Below are 24,896 nucleotides of genomic sequence, written 5' to 3' on the forward strand. Positions count from 1 at the left end.
GAGGAAATTCACAGAAAGGTGCAACCGTGATGAGGAGTTCAGTGGCCTGCAAGTCGCACCAGAAGTGGACCAAATATTTTGAAAAGGAAAAAAGCATTGCATGCTACTCAGAGCTACTGAAGATTGCACAGTTTGTCTTTGCACTTCCCTCTCACAATGCAAATGTTGAGGGGGTTTTCTCACTGATGCAGAGCCAGTGGACAAAGGAGAGGAACCAGCTGTCTGTTGAGTCACTGAAGAGGATTCTATTAGTGCACTGGGTAACCATCAGGACAACGATTTAGGGGTCAAAAATGACCGGAATTCTCCTTTAAGGACACTGCCCTCACATGGCTTTGCTCCTACCTCTCTGACAAAAACTTTTCTGTTGTGATGGGAGGATTCTCCTCATCTCCATGTGGTGTTCCCCAGGGGTCAATTCTTGGTCCATTACTATTTCCCATATAGTACATGCTCCCCTGATGAAATAATTAATAACCATAATATTAACTTCCATTTTTGTGCGTATGACACGCTCCTCTATGTCTGGCAATAATACAGATGAATCTTAGCCTGTCTTTCTGATATTAAATGTTGGATGTCTCAAAACTTCTTGCAGCTAAACAAATCCTAATCAGAAAGCATTTTATTCAGTCCCCCTAACCAAACCAATGATTTTAAAAAGAAAAAAAAAGAATCTTGGGTTATTGTCATCCAACATTAAATTTGGTTGTTATTTTTGATTCGGAGTTGTGCTTTTATACAACAAATCATAAAAGTAATTCAATCCTGCTTTCTGGAGATCAGAAATATTGCTAAAGTCAAACCATTCCTATCCCAAGCAGACCTTGAAAGAGCCATTCATGCCTTTGTTTCTTTCAGTCTGGATCATTGCAATTCTCTCTATGCAGGACTGAGTCAAAAGCCCTCTCCCGTCCAGAATACAGCCACAAGACTTTTAACTAGTGACAAGACAAGACCGTAACACCCATCCTTGACACTCTGCACTGGTTGGTTACCAGTCAAACTTGATTGATTGATTTTACACTTTTACTTTTAAAGCCCTACATGGCCTTGCTCCTTCTTATATCACAGTTACTTGTACCTTATGAGCCTAGCCGCTGCCTACACTCCTCAGGTATGAACCTTCTATCTACTCCCAGAGCCAGCCTAGTCTCTATAGGCGACCGGGCATTTTCTATTAGAGCCCCTCAGCTGTGGAAGTCCCTGCCTGAGGAGCTGAGGTCGGCAAACTCCCTTCCCTCTTTTAAATCACCTCTTAAAGGGAAACTAAGCAGGATTCTTCCCATGGCTATGCTACATTTTTACCTTAATTAAAAAGCTCCGGAGTAATTGTGATAGTTAACTACATGACTTGTGACACCCAAAAAACATGGTTGGACATTAAGCCAAAAGGGTCTTATAAACGCCACCAGTGTAATCACTGCGCTAATGTAATACAAACTAAGACATTTCTAGATTTTGCATTGCAGAAAGAGTATAATATCAACCACTTCATCAACTGTAAAACTACCTTTGTCATCTATAGGTTGGAATGTCCCACCTGCAAAGTGTTTTACATAGGCAGAACCAAAAGGCGCCTCCAAGACAGATTGGCAGAACACAAGTATGCAATTCGCACTGGAAATGTTAATTATCCTATGGCCAAACACTACCTTGACTTCCACAACAGTAATCCTTCGACCTTGCAACCATTTGGCATAGACCACATTCCATCTTCTATACACAAAGGCAATAGACAAAGAAAACTGAATCAAAGGGAAGTGTTTTTGATTTATAAGTTGCAGGCTACAAAACATCCGGGCCTGAATGAGGACTTAGACTTCACTGCTTTCTTGTGAGTTGGTTATGTTCTCTAATTTTTCTCTGGTTTCTGTATGTTTATTATTGTATTTATTTTATCTAATGCTGTGTTTTTGATTGTATTGTTGTATCTTATTTGATATAATGTGTTTTCTCTTTGGTATCTGTTGGCATGTTTATTTTGTACATATCACTGATTGTTTTCCTTTATTCTTTCATTCAGCTTGGTTGAGGCCTGGGCTATAGGTATGTCCCTTTAATGGGCTGACGACCACACCCACTCTGGGTTGTGGCAACCAGGTGGACACTTGTCATTGGATAAACACTTGTATAAAAGAACCATTGTTCCTATACTCCATTTGACTCCCTGATGAAGGCTAGACGCCAAAACGCGTCAGAGTTTTTAATTGTCATTTTGACCATGCCAAAATTTAATAAAGGCATTTTATAGGTAAGAGAGTGCCTTGGAATTTTTCTTTTGTTTTCCCACATCCTTGATCCCTCTCCAAAGAGCACTTCTTTTTAAACAACTAGTCCACGAAGCGCTCCTTTGTTTGAACATTTTTTTACTACACAAACATATGTTGTAACATCATATACTATGTTATATAGCTTTATCCACCACTCCATGGATTGATTTTTCGTGGGCTTCGTGGTAAACAAATGCACATGGCCAGGCAGAGGGTTAGCAACTCCGCAGAAAAGCTGTGTGCAGACATTTAAAGGTCCCATGTCCCAAAGTTCACTTTATAATGGTTTTCTAAAAGTTATATTTGTTCCTGTGGTCTGTCTAATGGGACCTAGAAGTGAAAAAAGTCAGTCATCTCCCTCCCTCATTTGCTCCGCCTTCCAGAGAATGTGTAATCTCCCTTCCTGACATCAAGTCGTCACTGTTGCCGATGTGTTTTTAAAAGCAGTGGGTTTGATTCTCGTGTCGGACGTCGCACTTATGATTCTTCCAGTGATGACACTCTGACCAATCAGTGGCCAGCAGTCGGGTGATGTCATGTTTTAGTATCTGCTTGGCTCGCTTGAAACGCAGGCTGAGGTGTTACCAAAAAAGAAAGCACCAAGTACCAGGTAGTCTACTATCCCTAGCTAAAAATCTAAAAAGTTGAGTCGGGTTGTACTGGAATTTGACACATAGCTGCTGTTAGCTACATGCTAACAGTGACTATGCTAACATGTTAATGTGTAGCATAGTGTTAGCATGCTACCATTTGGTAATTATTGAGGTTTTAATCATAACCAAAGTGTTGGACAAACTAAAATGTGACCCGATGGTGGCGCTAGAATGATAAATGAAAGGATCAGTAAAGTTCTTATGGTTCATCCTGAGGGAACCATGAAGGTCTGGACCAATTCAAATGTGAATATTTGTTGAAGACAAAAGAAAAGAGAGGAGAAAGTGGTGCTGATGTGAATGTAAGAGAAGCACATGATGGAGCTGAAACCTGATCCTGGTTCATAATGTGGACTCGTTCACCTCAGCTGACACATTCAGCAGCAGACTGGTTTTTGTATGAGTCTTTCTCACTGTGGATTACTTCATCTTGGGCTCTGGTACTAAACTGTACGTTAGAGGTAAGAACAAACTTTCATTTCTCTTCAGTTGTTTTGTTGAAGAAGTTAAAATGTGTTTGAAGTCAGTTTCTGCTGCTTCAGACTTTTATATGTTAGTTTGTTCAGAGTTAGTACAAAGCTCTTGATGCAGCCGTTCTTGAATGATAAAGTTCAATCATGAGTGAAAAGATGTTTAAATGTCTGAACAGAAGAAGGAATTATTTTTTTCTACTGCAGCTAAAACATTTGTGAAGAGTCTTGCATTAAAAGTTTAATTGGAATTATTATCAGCTGCTATTTTATCAACCATCACAAAGCTTTTCTCTTCTCTCTACTTCCATGGTATCTGCAGGAACAGTAAATATAATTTGTATAATCAAATAACTGTTTCATAAATGTAAAACCACTTCATATAATCGTGAATATGGATAGTCTTAAAGATTGTCACTTAATAGAATAGTAAGTAGTAACTGTCTAATTGTGTAAATTATGTCAAACACAATCTAAAATGTGCTTGTAATACTATAAAGAGAAACATTCCATATTAGATTAATTATATAAAGTGAGTGGTGAGAATTGTTAGAATTGTTTTAATATTTTAATAGAACAAAAAAGCATCTATTTAGTTTAATTATGTACAAATCTAAAATTGTGATTGGTTAAATAATTCAATCACAAGAATGTGATCAATTTACTATAAATTCATCTGATACAAAATTAAATGTATTATCAATAATTACACATATATTTTATAATTATTGTATGTGAACACGCACATAAATCATACCTGAATGTGGTGAGATGTAAGAAAATATTGTAATTAATTTGTAGTTTTTTGATATGCTATATAAAAATATATATTGGCAATTAAATTATATGATCTGATCTATATCATCAAGTATGTTGAAAATACTGTATAGGCTTTACTATAGATTAAACTACAACATCTAGGCTATTTAGTTTCATCGTGTATTGATCTAAAATTGTGGGAGAATAAATATTTAAATCGTAATAATGTAGTCCATTTACAACTAATTTATCTAACTCAAAATAAAATTTTGTATCGATAAATACATAAAACATTTCTATATAAACACGCACATAATTTCATATCATGGTCAATGGTCAAATGGCATTTTATATATTAGCAATACAATCCTGTGATTTTATCTATATCATAAAGGATGTTGTTAATACTGTATAAATTTCACTGAGTTTGTATTTTTATTAGTGCTGTCAATGTTAATGTGATAACAATGAGCTAACGCACAATATTTTTAATGGCATTTTTTTTATGTGCGATTAACGCACGTATAATACATCCTGGAAGCCACGCAGCAGTAACAAGTGGATGGTGAAGTAGAAACAAACCTCAGAAACTGATAAAGAAACGGCTCCTTAGAGCGGCAAGTTCAGCTACATTGTTCTCTCCACAAGTTATTTATTATTTGTTTGTTTGTTTGTTTATTTCACATATCAAAAAAGTTAAAAAAATATGCAACATATAGAATCCAAGATAATGTGAGGGAAAAATGCTGAAAAAACCCTCCAGGGGCTTGTGCAGTGGCATTCTCCGACTACAGTTCTAGGCTACTACATTTGTGGGGTACAAGAACCTTTTATACATTGTAAAAACAAACATGGTTTAACATGATTTAACACAGTACAATGCATACAAAAACGTGAAAAATTAATCATTGTGATAAGCACTCACTCACATATTTAAAACTTAAGTCATCAAAAATATACAGACATACATTGAAAATCTAAGGGCATCCTGGTAACACATGACAACATAATTTGAAATTAATTGAATACTGATAAAAAAATATATCAAATAGTCCCTGTTTAATATTGGCAGAAAGTATTGTCTAGTTAGCAGAAATCACTAAATTGCGGTAAAGATAAGTATAAAAAAAAAGAAAAAAAAAAGTACAAATAATAGATTCCATATTCTGGACCCACAATAAAGTAGAACTGTGATTGGGAGGTACAAAAATATGGGGGTCTAAGGTGGCAAGAGTAATGTGTGGAATAAGTGTGAAATTGATAGTTACATATAAACGTATTATTTTTTTTTAGAAAACCATAAATAGATAAACCAATCTGAACATGATTCACTTGATAAACACTGAGGATACCAGACTGTAGGAATAAAGGCAGTGAAGAATGTCTTGTCTTATTCTTACTACTCTTTTCTGAAGATGGTAGGCTATATGGGCTTTAGTCTAGTTTGGTAAGTGCTGAGCCAGGTGGCATTACAATAGTTTATATATGGATAAACCATTGCATAGTATAACATAATGGCAACCTCAGTGTTGATCAGGTGACAAATATATACCCAGTATTCCAATGGTTTTGACCATCGTTATGATAATAATAATATAATATACATTCACTGTCAATGTGTTTCCACACAGGCAGTGTTTAGGTCATCCCAGATCGACTTTGGGCCAAACACAGTGTGTTTGGGTCAGTGCAAACACAACAGTCCCTCTCGGATCGCCAAAATCAGATCACATTGGATAGTTTGCAACGGAGACTCCTAGACAACTGTACAACCAGTCCACCTCAGAGGTTGTTCTGGAGAATATTCTGGACGATATTTGTCCTTGTTTCGGATTATTACAATAATTAAAGCCGCAAGCGGCTATGACGGGCCCTCGCTCCACGCCACTCGGCGTCCCCGCTACCCCCGGGCCGCTCTTCGAAAACCCCCGCGCGCGACCGGACGTGGGCGGCTGCGTCGAGGGCGGTCCCCTCGTCGAACACGCGAAGTTTCGAGCAAATCGGACAACGTACGATGGAGTTACGGCAGGTTTACGGTTCGTCCACCAGGGGGTGGTAACGGGATGTGGGCCGTTGCGTTCGGGGTCGTGACCTCATCACACATGTGAAGTTTCGAGCCGATCGGACAATGTCGATGCAAAACGCGACATTTCCTGTGTCCACAAGGGGGCGTCTTGAGCGAGCTAGCGTACGATCAAATGGAGGCGTAGAGGGCGGGCCCCTGATCATGTACTGAAATTTTGAAGTGACTACGACCAAGTATGTGGGCGTGGAAGGCAAACGTAATAGCATGGCGACTAAACGAGCAGTTGACCAACTTTGTCGCCCCCTAGCAGCCACGCCGTTTCACGTAGAGAAAAGCTTTTAATAGTGTTTGACCAGCTCGGTCTCCTGATGATCTGTAGCGAATATGAAGTCAATCGGGCAAAATCCGTGGGAGGTGGCAGTTCACGATGGAGCGCTATTCCTGTCGCCGCCACAAGGGGGCCATTAGCCGTAGCGTCATAGCGTTCACGAAATACCTTCACCAACTTGTTCGGCATGTTTTAGAAGTGGAATGAAGTTGATGGGGGCAACTATGTATTTTTAATGAATTTTAGCGCACTTCCTGTTACCACCGGGGGGCGCTATGAGTGACGTAGGAAAATAATATGTCGGATCGTTCAGGGTCACGCCATCATCATGTGCAACAAGTTTGAAGCTGCTGCGATCAAATCTGTGGGCGCGATAGCATTTAAACCTTTTTAGCTGAATTCGGGAACTTGGCCGTGCGCTAGCAGCCACGCCCTTTGACCTACACACCTGCGGAGCACAAGCCGTAATCAGCTCAGTCTGGAGATGTTCCGTGCCCAATTTGAAGTCAATCGGGCGAACTCCCTCGGAGGAGTTCGTTTTGCGTCAAAGAAATGCTAACCAAAATGGCCGACTTCCTGTTGGGTTTAGGGCGTGGCTCCCATTCAATTTTTGGTATGTTTGGGTATGATACAGGTGTGTGTCGAGTTTCGTATGTGTACGACAAAGTAAGCGAAATTTGTCTATGGAGAATTTCGGAAAAACTTCTAGGGGGCGCTATTGAGGCATTTAGCCACGCCCATGGGAAACGACTCTATCCGCTGAAAGAGCTCGCCATTCTTGACCCGTGGATGAAATTTCGTGAGGACACGACTTCGTTAAAGCCACGAAAAAGGCAAACGTAATTGTACGATAAAAAATCGTCAGTCGCCGCGGCGGCACACGGACGCCGTTCGTCGTATCTTCACAGCGTTCATAATGTAGCTTCAGCAACTGGTTCTGCATGTATTAGAAGTGGAATGAAGTTGATCGGGTGAAGTATGGATTTTTAATGAATTTTTGCGTACTTCCTGTTACCACCGGGGGGCGCTATGAGCCAGGCAGGAAGTCGATACATCAAAACGTTCAGGGAGGAGCCAACGTCATGTCCTTTGAATTTCAAGTGGCTACGACGAAGTATGTGCGCGTGAAAGGCAAACGAAATTTAAATTGGGATGATACACATTCGCCGCGGCGGTACACGGACGCCGTTGCTCGTAGGGTCAAAGCGTTCATGATGTAGCTTCACCATCCGGGTCTGCATGTACTAGAAGTGTAACGAAGTCGATTTGGTCAACTACGTATTTTTAACGAATTTTTGTACGTTTCCTGTTACCACCGGGGGGCGCTATGAGCGACGTACGCAAATAATATGTCGGATCGTTCAGGGTCTCTCCATAGATTTTTGCACCAAGTTTGAAGCGTCTACGATCAAGTATGAGGGCATGAGAGCCGTTCGTATTTACATGGCGAGCACCGAAACAGTCGCCAAACTTCGGGGCACGCCAGAGGCCAAGCGCTTTGAGCTACAGACCTGCGGAGCACAAGATAAGCTCAGCTAGGTCTGGCGATGTTCTGGACCCAATTTGGAGCCGATCGGGCGTAACCCCTCGGAGGAGTTCGTTTTGCGTAAACCAACTTTGAAGCAAAATGGCCGACTTCCTGTTGGTTGTCGGGTATGTCCGTAATGAGATTTTTTGAAGATCTTGGGTTGATGAATATGTTTACCAAGTTTCGGACAAATCGGTATCGCAGACTGCCATTTCCTATGCGCGGTCTAGGGGGCGCTGTGGTGCCATTTGGCCACGCCCACATGTGAGACCACCACAGAATCGCAATTTTTTGGCTTCCCCCCCTGCGTGTAAAATTTCATCCGTTTCTCGGCTTGGGAAAGGGGTCGAAATCGCGTTCGAACTCGGGGAATAATAATAATAAAAATAATAATAAGAATTAAAGCCGCAAGCGGCGATGACGGGCCCTCGCTCACCCATGCCACCGCGGGGCCTGAGGCACGCCGGGGCTGTGGCGTGAAGGTGAAAGGGTGAAAAAACCTGAGAGGAGGCAAAAAAAGCAATTTTTCGTTCATCCACCAGGGGGCAATCACCGCATGTGGTCTGGTGCGTTCAGGGGCCGCCCCTCATCACTCATGTGAAGTTTGGAGTGAATCGGACAAAGCATGAGGGAGTTATGAGCAGTTAATGGTTCGTCCACCAGGGGGCAGTAATGGGATGCGTGCAGGTGCGTTCAGGGTCAGTCCCTCATCACACATGTGAAGTTTCGTGTAAATCGGACAAAGCATGAAGGAGTTATGAGCAGTTAATGGTTCATCCACTAGGGGGCAGTAATGGGATGCGTGCAGGTGTGTTCAGGGTCAGTCCCTCATCACACATGTGAAGTTTCGTGGAAATCGGACAATGTTGATGTAAAATATGCCACTTCCTGTTTCCACTAGGGGGCAAATGAGTGAGATCGCCTATGAGCACATAGAAACGTTGAGGTCGTGACCCTGGACCTGTGTACCAATTTTTATGTTGATACGAGTTCAATAAAGCCACCCAAAGGGCAAACGTATTGTCATGGCGAGGAATGATAGCCACGCCCCCACACGGACGCCATTACTCGTAGCTTCACAGTCTTCATAATGTAGCTTCACCAACTGGTTCTGCATGTATTAGAAGTGGAATGAAGTTGATGGGGCAAAGTATGTACATTTTCCAAATTTTAGTCCACTTCCTGTTACCACCGGGGGGCGCTATGAGTTACGTGGGAAGTTAATATATCGGGACGTTCAGGGCGGAGCCATCATCATGTCCAGCAAGTTTGAAGTTGATTGGATGAAGTATGTGGGCGTGAGAGCCACTCGTATGGACATGGCGAGCACGCCAAAGTGAATTGAGCGCTGGCAGCCACGCCCTTTGACCTACGGACTCACGGAGCACAAGATAAGCTCAGCTAGGTCTGGAGATGTGGTGTACCTAATTTGAACTTGATCGGGCGAACGCTCTGGGAGGAGTTAATTTTAGGCGGGAAAAATCAAAACCAAAATGGCCGACTTCCTGTTGTGTTGAGGTCATGAGGTCAAGAGGATTTTTTGTATATCTGGGTATAATACATATGTCTACCGAATTTTGTGTGTGTATGACAAAGTAAGACGATGGCGATGCCATTGACACGTGTTTGTAGGGGGCGCTATTCAGCCATTTGGCCACGCCCATTTCCAACGACTTTAAAATATCAAATTTTTCGCGAGGCCTGATGTGCATGCCAAAATTCACGCGTTTTGGGGCATGTTGAGGCCCCCAAAAATGCGATTTTAGGGAGAATATAATAATAATAAACATAGCAATTACAATAGGGCTTTCGCTGGGCGACTTGCAGTCGCCGCTCGGGCCCTAATAATAAACAGCGCGATTTCAATAGGGCTTTCGCTGGGCGACTTGCAGTCGCCGCTCGGGCCCTAATAAACACTTGCATTTCAAGGTAGCGTTTTTTCCTGCCAGGTCACTTGAGTACTTGATTACTTGCTTGGTTACTTGTTGCTTGTCGGTGATCGGTGTGGATGTCGAATTACAATAGGGACCTCCCTGGGTCGTTGACACAGGCTCGGGCCCTAATAATAAAAAGAAACATTACAATATCTGGGGTTTTTGCTGCCAGGTCTATGCAGTACTTGAGTACTTGCTTGCTTACTTGTTGTTACTCGTCGGCTGGCACGTCGACTAATGTGCATGTCGAATAACAATAGGGACCTCCCTGGGTCGTTGACACAGGCTCGGGCCCTAATTAAAGCCGCAAGCGGCTATGACGGGCCCTCGCTCCACGCCACTCGGCCTCCCCGCAACCCCCGGGCCGCTCTTCGAAACCCCCGCGCGCAACCGGACGCGGGCGGCTGCGTCGAGGGCGGTCCCCTCGTCGAACACGTGACGTTCCGAGCAAATCGGACGACGTACGATGGAGTTACGGCAGGTTTACGGTTCGTCCACCAGGGGGCGGTAACGGGATGTGGGCCGTTGCGTTCGGGGTCGTGACCTCATCACACATGTGAAGTTTCGAGCCGATCGGACAATGTCGATGCAAAACACGACATTTCCTGTGTCCACAAGGGGGCGTCTTGAGCGAGCTAGCGTACGATCAAATGGAGGCGTAGAGGGCCGGCCTCTGATCATGTACTGAAATTTTGAAGTGACTACGATCAAGTATGTGGGCGTGGAAGGCAAACGTAATAGCATGGCGACTAAACGAGCAGTTGACCAACTTTGTCGCCCCCTAGCGGCCACGCCGTTTGACGTAGAGAAAAGCTTTTAATAGTGTTTGACCAGCTCGGTCTCCTGATGACTTGTAGCGAATATGAAGTCAATCGGGCAAAATCCGTGGGAGGTGGCAGTTCGCGGTGGAGCGCTATTCCTGTCGCCGCCACAAGGGGGCCATTAGCCGTAGCGTCATAGCGTTCATGAAATACCTTCACCAACTTGTTCGGCATGTTTTAGAAGTGGAATGAAGTTGATGGGGTCAACGATGTATTTTTTAATGAATTTTAGCGCACTTCCTGTTACCACCGGGGGGCGCAATGAGTGACGTAGGAAAATAATATGTCGGATCGTTCAGGGTCACGCCCTCATCATGTGCACCAAGTTTGAAGCCGCTGCGATCAAATCTGTGGGTGTGATAGCATTGCAAACTTCTTAGCTGAATTCGGCAACTTGGCCGTGCCCTAGCAGCCACGCCCTTTTGACCTACACACCTGCGGAGCACAAGCCGTAATCAGCTCAGTCTGGAGATGTTCTGTACCCAATTTGAAGTCAATCGGGCGAACTCCCTCGGAGGAGTTCGTTTTGCGTCAAAGAAATGCTAACCAAAATGGCCGACTTCCTGTTAGGTTTAGGGCGTGGCTCCAATTCAATTTTTTGTATGTTTGGGTATGATACACGTGTGTGTCGAGTTTCGTATGTGTACGACAAAGTAAGCGAAATTTGTCTATGAAGAAATTCGGAAAAACTTCTAGGGGGCGCTATTGAGGCATTTAGCCACGCCCATGGGAAACGACTCTATCCCCTGAAAGAGCTCGCCATTCTTGACCCGTGGATGAAATTTCGTGAGGACACGACTTCGTTAAAGCTACGAAAAAGGCAAACGTAATTGTACGATAAAAAATCGTCAGTCGCCGCGGCGGCACACGGACGCCGTTCGTCGTATCTTCACAGCGTTCATAATGTAGCTTCAGCAACTGGTTCTGCATGTATTAGAAGTGGAATGAAGTTGATCGGGTGAAGTATGGATTTTTAATGAATTTTTGCGTACTTCCTGTTACCACCGGGGGGCGCTATGAGCCAGGCAGGAAGTCGATACATCAAAACGTTCAGGGAGGAGCCAACGTCATGTCCTTTGAATTTCAAGTGGCTACGACGAAGTATGTGCGCGTGAAAGGCAAACGAAATTTAAATTGGGATGATACACTTTCGCCGCGGCGGCACACGGACGCCGTTGCTCGTAGGGTCAAAGCGTTCATGATGTAGCTTCACCATCCGGGTCTGCATGTACTAGAAGTGTAACGAAGTCGATTTGGTCAACTACGTATTTTTAACGAATTTTTGTACGTTTCCTGTGACCACCGGGGGGCGCTATGAGCGACGTCGGCAAATAATATGTCGGATCGTTCAGGGTCTCGCCATAGATTTTTGCACCAAGTTTGAAGCGTCTACGATCAAGTATGTGGGCATGAGAGCCATTCGTATTTACATGGCGAGCACCGAAACAGTCGCCAAACTTCGGGGCACGCCAGAGGCCAACCCCTTTGAGCTACAGACCTGCGGAGCACAAGATAAGCTCAGCTAGGTCTGACGATGTTCTGAACCCAATTTGGAGCCGATCGGGCGTAATCCCTCGGAGGAGTTCGTTTTGCGTAAAATAAATGCTAACCAAAATGGCCGACTTCCTGTTGGTTTTTGGGCTTCGCACGAAACAAATTTTTTTCATGTCTGGGTATGATACATATGTGTACCAAGTTTGGGCAGCCTGCGAGAAAAAAAATTTTGGTCCCTATGGCCGGGGGTCAAAAGTTCAAGGGGGCGCTGTTGTGCCAATTTGCCCCGCCCACAAACGGCGATAGTATCAGATCGAAATTTTTTCAGGTCCCGACGTGTGTCCCAAATTTCGTCCGTTTCTCGGCTTGGCAAAGGGGTCAAATCGAGGTTCAAAGTCGCGGAAAAATAATAATAATAATAAAAATAAACACTTGCATTTCAAGGTAGCGTTTTTTCCTGCCAGGTCACTTGAGTACTTGATTACTTGCTTGGTTACTTGTTGCTTGTCGGTGATCGGTGTGGATGTCGAATTACAATAGGGACCTCCCTGGGTCGTTGACACAGGCTCGGGCCCTAATTAAAGCCGCAAGCGGCTATGACGGGCCCTCGCTCCACGCCACTCGGCGTCCCCGCTACCCCCGGGCCGCTCTTCGAAAACCCCCGCGCGCAACCGGACGTGGGCGGCTGCGTCGAGGGCGGTCCCCTCGTCGAACACGCGAAGTTTCGAGCAAAACGGACAACGTACGATGGAGTTACGGCAGGTTTACGGTTCGTCCACCAGGGGGCGGTAACGGGATGTGGGCCGTTGCGTACGGGGTCGTGACCTCATCACACATGTGAAGTTTCGAGCCGATCGGACAATGTCGATGCAAAACGCGACATTTCCTGTGTCCACAAGGGGGCGTATTGAGCGAGCTAGCGTACGATCAAATGGAGGCGTAGAGGGCCGGCCCCTGATCATGTACTGAAATTTTGAAGTGACTACGACCAAGTATGTGGGCGTGGAAGGCAAACGTAATAGCATGGCGACTAAACGAGCAGTTGGCCAACTTTGTCGCCCCCTAGCGGCCACGCCGTTTCACGTAGAGAAAAGCTTTTAATAGTGTTTGACCAGCTCGGTCTCCTGATGATCTGTAGCGAATATGAAGTCAATCGGGCAAAATCCGTGGGAGGTGGCTGTTCACGATGGAGCGCTATTCCTGTCGCCGCCACAAGGGGGCCATTAGCCGTAGCGTCATAGCGTTCACGAAATACCTTCACCAACTTGTTCGGCATGTTTTAGAAGTGGAATGAAGTTGATGGGGTCAACGATGTATTTTTAACGAATTTTAGCGCACTTCCTGTTACCACCGGGGGGCGCTATGAGTGACGTAGGAAAATAATATGTCGGATCGTTCAGGGTCACGCCATCATCATGTGCACCAAGTTTGAAGCCGCTGCGATCAAATCTGTGGGCGCGATAGCATTTAAACCTTTTTAGCTGAATTCGGGAACTTGGCCGTGCCCTAGTAGCCACGCCCTTTGACCTACACACCTGCGGAGCACAAGCCGTAATCAGCTCAGTCTGGAGATGTTCCGTGCCCAATTTGAAGTCAATCGGGCGAACTCCCTCGGAGGAGTTCGTTTTGCGTCAAAGAAATGCTAACCAAAATGGCCGACTTCCTGTTGGGTTTAGGGCGTGGCTCCAATTCAATTTTTGGTATGTTTGGGTATGATACACGTGTGTGTCGAGTTTCGTATGTGTACGACAAAGTAAGCGAAATTTGTCTATGGAGAATTTCGGAAAAACTTCAAGGGGGCGCTATTGAGGCATTTAGCCACGCCCATGGGAAACGACTCTATCCGCTGAAAGAGCTCGCGATTCTTGACCTGTGGATGAAATTTCGTGAGGACACGACTTCGTTAAAGCCACGAAAAAGGCAAACGTAATTGTACGATAAAAAATCGTCAGTCGCCGCGGCGGCACACGGACGCCGTTCGTCGTAGCTTCACAGCGTTCATAATGTAGCTTCAGCAACTGGTTCTGCATGTATTAGAAGTGGAATGAAGTTGATCGGGTGAAGTATGGATTTTTAACAAATTTTTGCGTACTTCCTGTTACCACCGGGGGGCGCTATGAGCCAGGCAGGAAGTCGATACATCAAAACGTTCAGGGCGGAGCCAACGTCATGTCCTTTGAATTTCAAGTGGCTACGACGAAGTATGTGCACGTAATTGGGAAACGTAATTTTACGACAAAAAATCGGCAGTCGCCGCGGCGGCACACGGACGCCGTTGCTCGTAGGGTCAAAGCGTTCATGATGTAGCTTCACCATCCGGGTCTGCATGTACTAGAAGTGTAACGAAGTCGATTTGGTGAACTACGTATTTGTAACGAATTTTTGTACGTTTCCTGTGACCACCGGGGGGCGCTATGAGCGACGTCGGCAAATAATATGTCGGATCGTTCAGGGTCTCGCCATAGATTTTTGCACCAAGTTTGAAGCGTCTACGATCAAGTATGTGGGCATGAGAGCCATTCGTATTTACATGGCGAGCACCGAAACAGTCGCCAAACTTCGGGGCACGCCAGAGGCCAACCCCTTTGAGCTACAGACCTGCGGAGCACAAGATAAGCTCAGCTAGGTCTGACGATGTTCTGAACCCAATTTGGAGCCGATCGGGCGTAATCCCTCGGAGGAGTTCGTTTTGCGTAAAATAAATGCTAACCAAAATGGCCGACTTCCTGTTGGTTTTTGGGCTTCGCACGAAACAAATTTTTTTCATGTCTGGGTATGATACATATGTGTACCAAGTTTGGGCAGCCTGCGGGAAAAAAAATTTTGGTCCCTATGGCCGGGGGTCAAAAGTTCAGGGGGCGCTGTTGTGCCAATTTGCCCCGCCCACAAACGGCGATAGCATCAGACGTCAATTTTCGCAAGACCCGACGTGTGTCCCAAATTTCGTGAGTTTTCGAGCGTGGCAAAGGGGTCAAATCGGGGTTTAAAGTCGCGGAATAATAATAATAATAATAATAATAATAAACATTACAATATCTGGGGTTTTTGCTGCCAGGTCTATGCAGTACTTGAGTACTAGCTTGCTTACTTGTTGTTACTCGTCGGCTGGCACGTTGACTAATGTGCATGTCGAATAACAATAGGGACCTCCCTGGGTCGTTGACACAGGCTCGGGCCCTAATTAAAGCCGCAAGCGGCTATGACGGGCCCTCGCTCCACGCCACTCGGCGTCCCCGCTACCCCCGGGCCGCTCTTCGAAAACCCCCGCGCGCAACCGGACGTGGGCGGCTGCGTCGAGGGCGGTCCCCTCGTCGAACACGTGACGTTTCGAGCAAAACGGACAACGTACGATGGAGTTACGGCAGGTTTACGGTTCGTCCACCAGGGGGCGGTAACGGGATGTGGGCCGTTGCGTACGGGGTCGTGACCTCATCACACATGTGAAGTTTCGAGCTGATCGGACAATGTCGATGCAAAACGCGACTTTTCCTGTGTCCACAAGGGGGCGTATTGAGCGAGCTAGCGTACGATCAAATGGAGGCGTAGAGGGCGGGCCCCTGATCATGTACTGAAATTTTGAAGTGACTACGACCAAGTATGTGGGCGTGGAAGGCAAACGTAATAGCATGGCGACTAAACGAGCAGTTGACCAACTTTGTCGCCCCCTAGCAGACACGCCGTTTCACGTAGAGAAAAGCTTTTAATAGTGTTTGACCAGCTCGGTCTCCTGATGATCTGTAGCGAATATGAAGTCAATCGGGCAAAATCCGTGGGAGGTGGCAGTTCACGATGGAGCGCTATTCCTGTCGCCGCCACAAGGGGGCCATTAGCCGTAGCGTCATAGCGTTCACGAAATACCTTCACCAACTTGTTCGGCATGTTTTAGAAGTGGAATGAAGTTGATGGGGTCAACTATGTATTTTTAATTAATTTTAGCGCACTTCCTGTTACCACCGGGGGGCGCTATGAGTGACGTAGGAAAATAATATGTCGGATCGTTCAGGGTCACGCCCTCATCATGTGCACCAAGTTTGAAGCCGCTGCGATCAAATCTGTGGGCGTGATAGCATTTAAACCTATTTAGCTGAATTCGGGAACTTGGCCGTGCCCTAGCAGCCACGCCCTTTGACCTACACACCTGCGGAGCACAAGCCGTAATCAGCTTAGTCTGGAGATGTTCCGTGCCCAATTTGAAGTGAATCGGGCGAACTCCCTCGGAGGAGTTCGTTTTGCGTCAAAGAAATGCTAACCAAAATGGCCGACTTCCTGTTGGGTTTAGGGTGTGGCTCCAATTCAATTTTTTGTATGTTTGGGTATGATACACGCGTGTGTCGAGTTTCGTATGTGTACGACAAAGTAAGCGAAATTTGTCTATGGAGAATTTCGGAAAAACTTCAAGGGGGCGCTATTGAGGCATTTAGCCACGCCCATGGGAAACGACTCTATCCGCTGAAAGAGCTCGCCATTCTTGACCTGTGTATGAAATTTCGTGAGGACACGACTTCGTTAAAGCCACGAAAAAGGCAAACGTAATTGTACGATAAAAAATCGTCAGTCGCCGCGGCGGCACACGGACGCCGTTCGTCGTATCTTCACAGCGTTCATAATGTAGCTTCAGCAACTGGTTCTGCATGTATTAGAAGTGGAATGAAGTCGATCGAGTGAAGTATGGATTTTTAACGAATTTTTGCGTACTTCCTGTTACCACCGGGGGGCGCTATGAGCCAGGCAGGAAGTCGATACATCAAAATGTTCAGGGAGGAGCCAACGTCATGTCCTTTGAATTTCAAGTGGCTACGACGAAGTATGTGCGCGTAATTGGCAAACGAAATTTAAATTGGGATGATACACATTCGCCGCGGCGGCACACGGATGCCGTTGCTCGTAGGGTCAAAGCGTTCATGATGTAGCTTCACCATCCGGGTCTGCATGTACTAGAAGTGTAACAAAGTCGATTTGGTCAACTACGTATTTTTAACGAATTTTTGTACGTTTCCTGTTACCACCGGGGGGCGCTATGAGCGACGTACGCAAATAATATGTCGGATCGTTCAGGGTCTCGCCATAGATTTTTGCACCAAGTTTGAAGCGTCTACGATCAAGTATGAGGGCATGAGAGCCGTTCGTATTTACATGGCGAGCACCGAAACAGTCGCCAAACTTCGGGGCACGCCAGAGGCCAAGCGCTTTGAGCTACAGACCTGCGGAGCACAAGATAAGCTCAGCTAGGTCTGGCGATGTTCTGGACCCAATTTGGAGCCGATCGGGCGTAACCCCTCGGAGGAGTTCGTTTTGCGTAAACCAACTTTGAAGCAAAATGGCCGACTTCCTGTTGGTTTTAGGGTATGTCATTTTATGAAATTTTTTGAAGATCTCGGGTTGATGAATATGTTTACCAAGTTTCGGACAAATCGGTGTCGCAGACCCTCATTCCCTATGCGCGGTCTAGGGGGCGCTGTGGTGCCATTTGGCCACGCCCACATGCGAGACCACCACTGAATCGCAATTTTCGGGCTTCCCCCCTGCGTCGAAAGTTTCATCCGTTTCTCGGCTTGGGAAAGGGGTCGAAATCGCGTTCAAACGCGCGGAAGAATAATAATAATAATTAAAGCCGCAAGCGGCTATGACGGGCCCTCGCTCCACGCCACTCGGCGTCCCCGCTACCCCCGGGCCGCTCTTCGAAAACCCCCGCGCGCAACCGGACGCGGGCGGCTGCGTCGAGGGCGGTCCCCTCGTCGAACACGTGACGTTTCGAGCAAAACGGACAACGTACGATGGAGTTACGGCAGGTTTACGGTTCGTCCACCAGGGGGCGGTAACGGGATGTGGGCCGTTGCGTACGGGGTCGTGACCTCGTCACACATGTGAAGTTTCGAGCCGATCGGACAATGTCGATGCAAAACGCGACATTTCCTGTGTCCACAAGGGGGCGTCTTGAGCGAGCTAGCGTACGATCAAATGGAGGCGTAGAGGGCGGGCCCCTGATCATGTACTGAAATTTTGAAGTGACTACGACCAAGTATGTGGGCGTGGAAGGCAAACGTAACAGCATGGCGACTAAACGAGCAGTTGACCAACTTTGTCGCCCCCTAGCAGCCACGCCGTTTCACGTAGAGAAAAGCTTTTAATAGTGTTTGACCAGCTCGGTCTCCTGATGATCTGTAGCGAATATGAAGTCAATCGGGCAAAATCCGTGGGAGGTGGCAGTTCACGATGGAGCGCTATTCCTATCGCCGCCACAAGGGGGCCATTAGCCGTAGCGTCATAGCGTTCACGAAATACCTTCAACAACTTGTTCGGCATGTTTTAGAAGTGGAATGAAGTTGATGGGGGCAACTATGTATTTTTAATGAATTTTAGCGCACTTCCTGTTACCACCGGGGGGCGCTATGAGTGACGTAGGAAAATAATATGTCGGATCGTTCAGGGTCACGCCATCATCATGTGCACCAAGTTTGAAGCCGCTGCGATCAAATCTGTGGGCGTGATAGCATTTAACCCTTCTTAGCTGAATTCGGGAACTTGGCCGTGCGCTAGCAGCCACGCCCTTTGACCTACCCACCTGCGGAGCACAAGCCGTAATCAGCTCAGTCTGGAGATGTTCCGTGCCCAATTTGAAGTCAATCGGGCGAACTCCCTCGGAGGAGTTCGTTTTGCGTCAAAGAAATGCTAACCAAAATGGCCGACTTCCTGTTGGGTTTAGGGCGTGGCTCCAATTCAACTTTTTGTATGTTTGGGTATGATACACGTGTGTGTCGAGTTTCGTATGTGTACGACAAAGTAAGCGAAATTTGTCTATGGAGAATTTCGGAAAAAATTCAAGGGGGCGCTATTGAGGCATTTAGCCACGCCCACGGGAAACGACTCTATCCGCTGAAAGAGCTCGCCATTCTTGACCTGTGGATGAAATTTCGTGAGGACACGACTTCGTTAAAGGCACGAAAAAGGCAAACGTAATTGTACGATAAAAAATCGTCAGTCGCCGCGGCGGCACACGGACGCTGTTCGTCGTATCTTCACAGCGTTCATAATGTAGCTTCAGCAACTGGTTCTGCATGTATTAGAAGTGGAATGAAGTTGATCGGGTGAAGTATGGATTTTTAATGAATTTTTGCGTACTTCCTGTTACCACCGGGGGGCGCTATGAGCCAGGCAGGAAGTCGATACATCAAAACGTTCAGGGAGGAGCCATCGTCATGTCCTTTGAATTTCAAGTGGCTACGACGAAGTATGTGCACGTGAAAGGCAAACGAAATTTAAATTGGGATGATACACATTCGCCGCGGCGGCACACGGACGCCGTTGCTCGTAGGGTCAAAAAGTTCATGATGTAGCTTCACCATCCGGGTCTGCATGTACTAGAAGTGTAACGAAGTCGATTTGGTCAACTACGTATTTTTAACGAATTTTTGTACGTTTCCTGTTACCACCGGGGGGCGCTATGAGCGACGTCGGCGAATAATATGTCGGATCGTTCAGGGTCTCGCCATAGATTTTTGCACCAAGTTTGAAGCGTCTACGATCAAGTATGTGGGCATGAGAGCCATTCGTATTTACATGGCGAGCACCGAAACAGTCGCCAAACTTCGGGGCTCGTCAGAGGCCAACCCCTTTGAGCTACAGACCTGCGGAGCACAAGATAAGCTCAGCTAGGTCTGACGATGTTCTGAACCCAATTTGGAGCCGATCGGGCGTAATCCTTCGGAGGAGTTCGTTTTGCATAAACGAAATTTGAACCAAAATGGCCGACTTCCTGTTGGGTTTTGGGCTTCGCCATAAGAGGTTTTTTTGTTCATCTCGCATTGATAAATATGTCTGCCGAATTTGGTCCGCTTTCGTTAACGTCATTTTTTTCCCTATGGGTTTTTGAAAAGTTTGTAGGGGGCGCTATTTTGCCATTTGGCCACGCCCACATGCGAGACCACCACTCAACGCTAAGTTGCCACAGGTCCCACGTGCGTCTAAAATTTGGTGAGTTTTCGTGCATGGGAAAGGGGTCGAAACGGCGTTCGAAGTGGGAGAATAATAATAATAATAATAATTAAAGCCGCAAGCGGCTATGACGGGCCCTCGCTCCACGCCACTCGGCGTCCCCGCTACCCCCGGGCCGCTCTTCGAAAACCCCCGCGCGCAACCGGACGTGGGCGGCTGCGTCGAGGGCGGTCCCCTCGTCGAACACGCGAAGTTTCGAGCAAAACGGACAACGTACGATGGAGTTACGGCAGGTTTACGGTTCGTCCACCAGGGGGCGGTAACGGGATGTGGGCCGTTGCGTACGGGGTCGTGACCTCATCACACATGTGAAGTTTCGAGCCGATCGGACAATGTCGATGCAAAACGCGACATTTCCTGTGTCCACAAGGGGGCGTATTGAGCGAGCTAGCGTACGATCAAATGGAGGCGTAGAGGGCGGGCCCCTGATCATGTACTGAAATTTTGAAGTGACTACGACCAAGTATGTGGGCGTGGAAGGCAAACGTAATAGCATGGCGACTAAACGAGCAGTTGGCCAACTTTGTCGCCCCCTAGCGGCCACGCCGTTTCACGTAGAGAAAAGCTTTTAATAGTGTTTGACCAGCTCGGTCTCCTGATGATCTGTAGCGAATATGAAGTCAATCGGGCAAAATCCGTGGGAGGTGGCAGTTCACGATGGAGCGCTATTCCTGTCGCCGCCACAAGGGGGCCATTAGCCGTAGCGTCATAGCGTTCACGAAATACCTTCACCAACTTGTTCGGCATGTTTTAGAAGTGGAATGAAGTTGATGGGGGCAACTATGTATTTTTAATGAATTTTAGCGCACTTCCTGTTACCACCGGGGGGCGCTATGAGTGACGTAGGAAAATAATATGTCGGATCGTTCAGGGTCACGCCATCATCATGTGCACCAAGTTTGAAGCTGCTGCGATCAAATCTGTGGGCGCGATAGCATTTAAACCTTTTTAGCTGAATTCGGGAACTTGGCCGTGCCCTAGTGGCCACGCCCTTTGACCTACACACCTGCGGAGCACAAGCCGTAATCAGCTCAGTCTGGAGATGTTCCGTGCCCAATTTGAAGTCAATCGGGCGAACTCCCTCGGAGGAGTTCGTTTTGCGTCAAAGAAATGCTAACCAAAATGGCCGACTTCCTGTTGGGTTTAGGGCGTGGCTCCAATTCAATTTTTTGTATGTTTGGGTATGATACACGTGTGTGTCGAGTTTCGTATGTGTACGACAAAGTAAGCGAAATTTGTCTATGGAGAATTTCGGAAAAACTTCAAGGGGGCGCTATTGAGGCATTTAGCCACGCCCATGGGAAACGACTCTATCCGCTGAAAGAGCTCGCCATTCTTGACCTGTGGATGAAATTTCGTGAGGACACGACTTCGTTAAAGCCACGAAAAAGGCAAACGTAATTGTACGATAAAAAATCGTCAGTCGCCGCGGCGGCACACGGACGCCGTTCGTCGTAGCTTCACAGCGTTCATAATGTAGCTTCAGCAACTGGTTCTGCATGTATTAGAAGTGGAATGAAGTTGATCCGGTGAAGTATGGATTTTTAACGAATTTTTGCGTACTTCCTGTTACCACCGGGGGGCGCTATGAGCCAGGCAGGAAGTCGATACATCAAAACGTTCAGGGCGGAGCCAACGTCATGTCCTTTGAATTTCAAGTGGCTACGACGAAGTATGTGCGCGTAATTGGGAAACGTAATTTTACGACAAAAAATCGTCAGTCGCCGCGGCGGCACACGGACGCCGTTGCTCGTAGGGTCAAAGCGTTCATGATGTAGCTTCACCATCCGGGTCTACATGTACTAGAAGTGTAACGAAGTCGATTTGGCCAACTACGTATTTTTAACGAATTTTTGTACGTTTCCTGTTACCACCGGGGGGCGCTATGAGCGACATCGGCAAATAATATGTCGGATCGTTCAGGGTCTCGCCATAGATTTTTGCACCAAGTTTGAAGCGTCTACGATCAAGTATGTGGGCATGAGAGCCATTCGTATTTACATGGCGAGCACCGAAACAGTCGCCAAACTTCGGGGCACGCCAGAGGCCAACCCCTTTGAGCTACAGACCTGCGGAGCACAAGATAAGCTCAGCTAGGTCTGACGATGTTCTGAACCCAATTTGGAGCCGATCGGGCCTAAACCCTCGGAGGAGTTCGTTTTGCGTAAAATAAATGCTAACCAAAATGGCCGACTTCCTGTTGGTTTTTGGGCTTCGCACGAAACAAATTTTTTTCATGTCTGGGTATGATACATATGTGTACCAAGTTTGGGCAGCCTGCGAGAAAAAAAATTTTCATCCCTATGGCCGGGGGTCAAAAGTTCCAGGGGGCGCTGTTGTGCCAATTTGCCCCGCCCACAAACGGCGATAGCATCAGACGTCAATTTTCGCAACTCCCGACGTGTGTCCCAAGTTTCGTCCGTTTCTCGGCTTGGCAAAGGGGTCAAATTGGGGTTTAAAGAGGGGGAATAATAATAATAATAATAATAATAATAATTAAAGCCGCAAGCGGCTATGACGGGCCCTCGCTCCACGCCACTCGGCGTCCCCGCTACCCCCGGGCCGCTCTTCGAAAACCCCCGCGCGCAACCGGACGTGGGCGGCTGCGTCGAGGGCGGTCCCCTCGTCGAACACGTGACGTTTCGAGCAAAACGGACAACGTACGATGGAGTTACGGCAGGTTTACGGTTCGTCCACCAGGGGGCGGTAACGGGATGTGGGCCGTTGTGTTCGGGGTCGTGACCTCATCACACACGTGAAGTTTCGAGCCGATCGGACAATGTCGATGCAAAACGCGACATTTCCTGTGTCCACAAGGGGGCGTCTTGAGCGAGCTAGTGTACGATCAAATGGAGGCGTAGAGGGCGGGCCCCTGATCATGTACTGAAATTTTGAAGTGACTACGACCAAGTATGTGGGCGTGGAAGGCAAACGTAATAGCATGGCGACTAAACGAGCAGTTGACCAACTTTGTCGCCCCCTAGCAGCCACGCCGTTTGACGTAGAGAAAAGCTTTTAATGGTGTTTGACCAGCTCGGTCTCCTGATGATCTGTAGCGAATATGAAGTCAATCGGGCAAAATCCGTGGGAGGTGGCAGTTCATGATGGAGCGCTATTCCTGTCGCCGCCACAAGGGGGCCATTAGCCGTAGCGTCATAGCGTTCACGAAATACCTTCACCAACTTGTTCGGCATGTTTTAGAAGTGGAATGAAGTTGATGGGGGCAACTATGTATTTTTAATGAATTTTAGCGCACTTCCTGTTACCACCGGGGGGCGCTATGAGTGACGTAGGAAAATAATATGTCGGATCGTTCAGGGTCACGCCCTCATCATGTGCACCAAGTTTGAAGCTGCTGCGATCAAATCTGTGGGCGTGATAGCATTTAAACCTTTTTAGCTGAATTCGGGAACTTGGCCGTGCGCTAGCAGCCACGCCCTTTGACCTACACACCTGCGGAGCACAAGCCGTAATCAGCTCAGTCTGGAGATGTTCCGTGCCCAATTTGAAGTCAATCGGGCAAACTCCCTCGGAGGAGTTCGTTTTGCGTCAAAGAAATGCTAACCAAAATGGCCGACTTCCTGTTGGGTTTAGGGCGTGGCTCCAATTCAATTTTTGGTATGTTTGGGTATGATACAGGTGTGTGTCGAGTTTCGTATGTGTACGACAAAGTAAGCGAAATTTGTCTATGGAGAATTTCGGAAAAACTTCTAGGGGGCGCTATTGAGGCATTTAGCCACGCCCATGGGAAACGACTCTATCCGCTGAAAGAGCTCGCCATTCTTGACCCGTGGATGAAATTTCGTGAGGACACGACTTCGTTAAAGCCACGAAAAAGGCAAACGTAATTGTACGATAAAAAATCGTCAGTCGCCGCGGCGGCACACGGACGCCGTTCGTCGTAGCTTCACAGCGTTCATAATGTAGCTTCAGCAACTGGTTCTGCATGTATTAGAAGTGGAATGAAGTTGATCGGGTGAAGTATGGATTTTTAACGAATTTTTGCGTACTTCCTGTTACCACCGGGGGGCGCTATGAGCCAGGCAGGAAGTCGATACATCAAAACGTTCAGGGTGGAGCCAACGTCATGTCCTTTGAATTTCAAGTGGCTACGACGAAGTATGTGCGTGTAATTGGCAAACGTAATTTTACGACAAAAAATCGCCAGTCGCCGCGGCGGCACACGGACGCTGTTGCTCGTAGGGTCAAAGCGTTCATGATGTAGCTTCACCATCCGGGTCTGCATGTACTAGAAGTGTAACGAAGTCGATTTGGCCAACTACGTATTTTTAACGAATTTTTGTACGTTTCCTGTTACCACCGGGGGGCGCTATGAGCGACGTCGGCAAATAATATGTCGGATCGTTCAGGGTCTCTCCATAGATTTTTGCACCAAGTTTGAAGCGTCTACGATCAAGTATGTGGGCATGAGAGCCATTCGTATTTACATGGCGAGCACCGAAACAGTCGCCAAACTTCGGGGCACGCCAGAGGCCAACCCCTTTGAGCTACAGACCTGCGGAGCACAAGATAAGCTCAGCTAGGTCTGACGATGTTCTGAACCCAATTTGGAGCCGATCGGGCGTAATCCCTCGGAGGAGTTCGTTTTACGTAAAAT

The 24,896-nt window shown here is 46.9% G+C and overlaps 1 pseudogene; it reads left to right on the plus strand.

Annotated features, from left to right (window-relative positions):
* The first annotated feature begins 3,254 nt into the window (after nt 1-3,254).
* The window catches only part of LOC146959939 (uncharacterized), a 72,710-nt pseudogene continuing 51,068 nt past the window's right edge, over nt 3,255-24,896 (plus strand).

The sequence above is a fragment of the Trachurus japonicus genome, unplaced genomic scaffold, assembly GCF_045865225.1.
Source record: "Trachurus japonicus isolate A0001 unplaced genomic scaffold, Traja_1.0 AP030849.1".
NCBI classification, from domain to species: domain Eukaryota; kingdom Metazoa; phylum Chordata; class Actinopteri; order Carangiformes; family Carangidae; genus Trachurus; species Trachurus japonicus.